Source organism: Buceros rhinoceros, unplaced genomic scaffold, assembly GCF_000710305.1.
Source record: "Buceros rhinoceros silvestris isolate BGI_N320 unplaced genomic scaffold, ASM71030v1 scaffold25517, whole genome shotgun sequence".
Taxonomy (NCBI): domain Eukaryota; kingdom Metazoa; phylum Chordata; class Aves; order Bucerotiformes; family Bucerotidae; genus Buceros; species Buceros rhinoceros.
In genome coordinates this window covers 26,959-33,617 of record NW_010423252.1, presented here as the reverse complement: position 1 = coordinate 33,617, position 6,659 = coordinate 26,959, and positions in this window count along the sequence as shown.

Below are 6,659 nucleotides of genomic sequence, written 5' to 3'. Positions count from 1 at the left end.
GAGGAGAGTTAGGTAAAGAGGGAATGTGTGGCTGCAAGAGGGGGCAGGCGCCCTTAGCTCAGCCTCCTGGCCCGCTCCAAGGAGCAGCTCCTGGCTGGGCAGTGAGCTCCTGTGTGCCCATCACCCAGCACGCCTGGCCCCAACCCAGGGGAAGCATGTGCTGCTGTTTGCACTCCAAACCACGGTGGCGTGGGAAAAAGATAGGGGGAGAGAGGGCGATAGCTTTTACATGGGATTCTGGCAGTACTCTCACTTCAGAGCTGGACTAAGATGCAGGGGACACATCTACAGAAAACTTGACCACAGTCATTCTGCTGCGCAGAACAACCCATTATTCAATTCAAGTGGATTGCAAATCGACATCTTTTCCTAGTTAATTTTAACTTACTTGGCTTTTAAAACAAAAAATATACTTAATATTCCTTTTGCCTCGGCAAAGCCTTGGTTTATTGAAACCCACCCAACGCTGCTGCTGCAGATTGCTTTACTTGCACACCATTGTGAGTCTCTACCATTTATGTCCACCCTGTGCCATTCCCACCCCCACGACCATGGCAAACCCACCGTGCTTGTCTTCACCTCCATAAAACCAGGCAATGCTTCCTGTTCTGCTGAAAGCTCCAGCGAGCACAATGCCACAGTCAGGAAAGAATAAATCTCTGCATCAACCATGACATGAGATTTTTGTGGTATGACCTGGGGCTGCAGACAGCAATTGTTTTAGCGCCTGGTACTGCTTTATGCTTTGCTTGCGATCCTCTCTCGGGCCACAGCAGGAAATCATGATGTAGGACCAGCTTGGACAATGCCTGTCAGCCTCCGTCTTGGAGACAGGAAGAAGGTGGACCTGCTGGAACTGTCCTGCACTGGTAGCATCTCTAACTTCCTTGCAGTCAGGAAGTCATAGTTGTAAATATTGCCACGCTGTGTCAGTTCCTGGGCAGAAGCAGCAGGTCAGCTGGAAAGGCTGTACTTTTACCTGCATGTGTATGTACTCTTAGGACTATGAAACTAACACACAGCTACCTGGGTCAACTGCAGAGGAGCCGAACAGCATGTGTTTCTGTGCCGGCTGGGAGAGCTTAATCTCCAGCAAGGAGCTCCCTTGGGAGCCTTCCAAAATCAAATGCAATTCCTCTCCTTCCCTTTCAACCACCGGCACCAAAAGAGGTGGATCAGAAACCACTGCAAGCCTTTTTCTCACAAAAGAGAAAGCAAGTATGGACTGGAGAGCAGAATACAGGTCAGAACTTTGTGGTGCCAACAGGTCCGAGACTTTTCAAGGTCACAGTGCTCCCGTTTTAAACAGAGCTGTGGAACACTGGGCAGTGTTTGGAATTAAAAATTAATTGGATTGCTTAAGTGCAAAAAAACCCCAAACTGTCTCCACCAAAGCATGGAAGGGAGGTGACAGACTTTTTAGCAACCCCTGCACACAGGTTTATTGAGGGCAGTGATGGAGGAAAGCAACGTGAGACTGGATCTGTAAGAAGGCGGCACTGGGCTGTCTTCACAGTCAAAGGTCTGCCTTTCTCATTTTCACATGTCTGCCTGAGAAATTAAATTGAATGCATACAAAAGAGAAAGAAAAAAAAAGGGCAAATACCATCTTCAACAGAGCTTGAAATTAAGTTTGTGTGAGAGCCTCTGGATTCTCCCAGGGGAGGGGACTTCCCCTCCCACCAAGTGCAATTTCACCTCCAATCAGCCCCAAACATGATGAGAGACTGAGAGAAGTATCTCGCTGCGTTTAATAAGATTCATTCTTGCTCGCTCTTTCTTTCCTCTTCTCCTCCATCCCTTGTCTCCTGGGACCTACACTAGATTCCTGTCAAAAATACAGCAGAAGGTCTGGGAAGCTTGGCCTCGAAAATGCAGGACCCAAGGAGGGGAGATACAATGCACCAAGTAGGGTGGAAGCACTGGCAGAGTTGGGACTGTCTTACCACTGCCCTCCCAGTCCCCAGGGCTTCCGTCAAGGAAACAAGAAGGCAGCAGTACCGGCACTGTAGAAGCTTTCAGCCATTACACCCAAGCAGAGCCGTCCCTCTTTTCTGGGGGGTAACTCTGTTTTCAGGTGGAGTGGACATTTCAGGCAGTTCTTTCTCAGCCTTTTGCAGGATCGTGGCTTGTAAACTTGACTTTGAGCAGCACCTTTGTGAATGTGTTTTTAATGACACAGGCATGGATTTGGTTTGTACTCTACTATGCTAAATTTTTAGCAGTGCTTCCTCAAAAGAGTCTTAAAAGTGATCCATGTTTCTGGGAGGTGTGTTCGCTTGTCATTGTTAAAAATAAAGAATAGCCGATGTCACATACCTTGGGTAAATGACAGAGTAAATCAGTGAGAGCATTAGAAACCAGACCTGGGTCTACTAGCATCTCCCAGGCTTGTGGATTAGCCAACAGAAGGCTCCTGTCAAACAGGGCCATCCATTCTCCTCCAGTCTGGAGAGAGAAGGAAGAACCAGGAGACTGGGCTGTTCCTTGCCCAGTTCCATTGCTCTGACATGTAGTGCCCCAGTGAGAGTTCATACATTTTTCCCAGTGGGTTGTAGCTAACAGGGACTGGCAGAAGCAGGGAGTAAGACAACATGCAGTTGGTTAGAAGACTAGATTTTGTAATACTAGACTTTGTAATAAATACCTTAGCCTGCGTTTCCTTACCCTGCTGATGCTGCTCCTGGGTGCTTCCCACTTGCCCAGAAGACGCAGTGGGCTGTGCCACAGAGGGCCACAAGCTACTGCCCTCGCCTGCTTCCCATCACGTGCTGTCCTAAGCAACTGATCTTCCTCCAGGAGAAAGGAAGTTGAAAAACATCTTGAGAAGTTCCACGGCCTCCAGAACCAACTGGGAGAGACTGTGGCAGCACCCTCTTGCAGAAGATCCCTTATATCTTACTGTACTGCTGCCAGGAGAGCTTGTCCTGGCTCTTCCCAGAGGGGAGGACACTGTGCAGGAACTGCCTGACCCAACTGATCTGGAGTGGGTATGGTGCATCCTGTAGAGCAGACCTCGGTAACGTCACCCAGCAGACGTCCAGAGAAATCAGGCGGCCTGCTCACTGCCAGCAGCAGCCTTGTTTGGGCATGACTGTGCAATGCAGCTTGTCATTTCACTACGACAGCCTGTGGCACCCTTCCCCTCTCCCTTGTGGTGGAGAACTGCCTGCCTGCCCTGTGTTTTGAACACCAATCACTTCTGAGTTGTGGTCAGCACCTTTGCGGAGCAATCTCAGTTTGGACGGTTACCATGTCACCAGAATGACAGCTAGAGATGCCATGAGGCTATGGAGTTTGGGTTGTATTCTCCTGTCTCCTTCCATCTCTTTTCTTTATCTTCATAATGCAGGCACCAGTCTCAGAGACCTGAATTTCTCTTGTAGCATTTAGGTCACCTGAAGACTGAAGGGAGTACCCTTGAAATAAAAACAACTAAAACTGATACATTCTCCATTACAGCGTCCACTGTGTTTTCCTGGAAAAGGAGTAAGCACTTAGGTGACAAGACAAGACAAGACAATGGTGCAGTATTGTACGATTCACATAATATTTAATAACGCTCTAGTACCATTCAATATAAATAAATAACCATTAAAAAGTACTTTCTCGACATTCTCTTTCCTTGGTCAATAGTATTTTCTGCAACAGGAAATGTTAGTAATATTCACTGGGTGGTGAATTGGATGAATCTCAGAGAACATGAATATCAGATACTAATACCCTAGTAAAAAACAGCCGCTGGGATGCTTTTTCTTCTTTAAATACTTCAGGCTTGATCTTTAGCTTCCTTCCTTATTGCACCTCTGCATTCACTTTCCCTGAAGCCTGCAACTCTGACCACTGCTCCACTCCTGGGTCTCCCAGCCAGCTCTGCTAACAGCCATCTCAACTTGCGGTGACTGTCACTTACCCTTAGCTGATACACCTTGGCCAGCAGCAGTCCCTTCTGTCTGTGGGCTGCTCTACAGGGAAAAGAGAATTTGTGCTGAACAGGTCCAAACGTCTGCTAGCCTGCAACATATGCTGGGTACATCCATGCTGTCTATACAAGGTCTTGGTCCTGCACAAGTTAGTGACTGACAGAATTTCTTGATTCTCCTCCACAGGGCGAGGCTGGGATAAGAATGGAGATGGTGCAACAGGTCTCTCAGAGCAGGCTCTGACTGACAGCGTAGCGCGTTCACTAGGATCCAGGTCCCCAGTGGGAAAAAAACAGGAATAATAATTTTGCTTTCTTAAGGGGGTGCAGAGAGAACAACTCTCTAAGGACACATGTATGGGGGTATCCTCTGCAATGGGAATAGATCCTTGCTACAAATACCCACTGTCAATGCCAAAACCCTGTCTAGGACCTGCGCGAGATTAAGGGCCAGGGAATTAATGACCATATCCCACCCTGTTCATACGGGCAGAAACCCTGCCCATCTCAGAGGAGAAAATGGAGGATCATAAATCAACTCCTTTATTCCCTCACTCTTTCTCATTCTTTGAAACACAAAGAAGGGGACTTAATCTTGGTTTAGTACATTAAGCCCACCTGCCTGGTTCCACCGGGCTTCCTTCATGCTATCCAGTGCCAGTAGGCCATACCCTTGCTCTTTAAGGACCTTTCTAGGGCCCAGAGAAGTCACTATTTTCACAGCCCTTTCAGTATTTCTTCATGCTGAGATGGCTGAGACATCTGGCAGGGTGGTCTTGTAGTGCTGGGTGTGTTCATCCAGAAGGACCTTGGTCTAAGCCTTACTAAGCGCAGTCTCCATTTCTTTATTTGCTGCCTATTCTTTGATTTCTCCTGCCTCCCTCTCTGATAGGAGGCATCTCACGCCCTTTGCCTTCTCCTGTACTTTAACCCCCTTCTATGGCAGGACGCGTGGCTGCTTGTTCCCCATTTAGGGGAACATGGACCGACTCTCTCTCTCAGATACCTTTCAAAGAGCCCCCTTCATGGAGGCTTCCCAAGATCCCATGGGGATTATCTGTTGAGTGAGGCACTCCTTTGCACATGTTTTTACCTTGCTGGGATTGATTGCTCGGGAGCCAGGAACTTAGTGCCACCCACGTCTCTTGCATAAAGGAACGATAATTCCCTTCGCTGTGTTCCCCTCCTTGCTGCGTTTCTGATTATTTTGCCAGTTTAAGACACCATTGTAAAGAAACCCCAGGGAGCGCAGAACATATGACATTCATCGGTGAATGCCAAGCTGTACTGTTCTGGGGTGAGGGGGGAAATATTCTTTCTTCACAAACACGTCAGGTGATCTAAGCTAAAACCCCAAACTAAACAAGGAATAGGCAGAGAAGAATTATAGTATAAATAAATCAACAAATAAATAAGATTCCTGCCAGCCCAGAATTTCTTGGCGGGGGATGATTCAATTTTTCACAACTTTCCCCCAGCTGTGAAATCCTCAATGCATTCTGAATGCCTAACGCCTTGTTTCTCATGGCCTGAGTGAAGATGGTTTTCAAGATATGCTTAGGTAGGTTTCTGGGTCATTCAAGGAATCTTCCTGGAAAAGTCACAGCCACACTACTCCCCACGCACACACATGGTACCAACACTTGTGCTTTTAATCCAGTGCATCCTTCCTTCAGCCCTCATTTGCCACCTCCTCCTTTGTGGGCTGCCTTCCACCTGGCTGTCTTCCTGTTTTATTGAGGGAAAGGGAAACCCTTCCGCATTACACTGTCTCCTCTCTTTTCACAGCACCACACATGCCTTTCGAAGCTCAACTGGAAAACCTTCTCACATTTGCTATTTCAGTTGTCATCTATGTGCTCAAGTTGTGTTTCCTGATTATGCCTCTTCATATTCCTTGATGTCCTCACAGGAGATGAGTGCAGGCTGAGGGTTCCTCTTCTCTGAGCACTTCTCACCCACCTCCACCTCAGAGAAGTGTCTTCCCCTCTGGAGGTCTAGGAAGCAAGTCTGTGTATGAGATTTGAGGCTACTGAAGTAAGTGCCTGATGGTGCTGCAGCAGGGTTCCAGGCTAGGAACGACACTTTCAAGTCCACCCAGCTTTGCCTCTTCTTTCTGGTCTCTGCAGCGAGACATGGAGGCATGGCCTTTGAAGTACAGTACCTGCTGGGTCTCCCTGAGTGGGAGAGAAACTTTGTGCAGAGGGCTCTGGGACAGCATTTTCCAAAACAACATTAAGCCGGGGCAGTTCAAGTTCTCAGCCGAGGCGCAGGCACCAGATTCCTTCTGAACTTCCAAACCCCAAATGAGGCACCTCAGTACAGCTCCCCCTCCAACGCTGAAGACTGATCCATGTAGGAATCTGAGTGCATCCTTCAGAGGGACAGTCTCTCTCAGGCTAGCTTTGTTTTAAAGCTGTTTTGAGAGCATACCAGCCTTGGGCTGACAGGTCCGCATTTGTGCTTTTGCAACAATTCCTGTCCTTGAACCACTGCAGCTCTCAGCCGCTGTACTGACGCTCAGGTTCTACAACATGCCATGAGAGGCTTTCAGAGGCACCTACGCCCATCCTGGACTTCAGTCTCGATGCTGGCACAGCAGAGAATGGAGATCGCATCTAATAAATCTTAACGAGTGGTTAAAAACACAGAGCCCACAGGGGAAGGGAAGCACTCCTCTCCCAGGTGGGAAAAGGGAGCCAGTGCACAAAGTCCAAGGTGAAGAGCTGCAGGATCA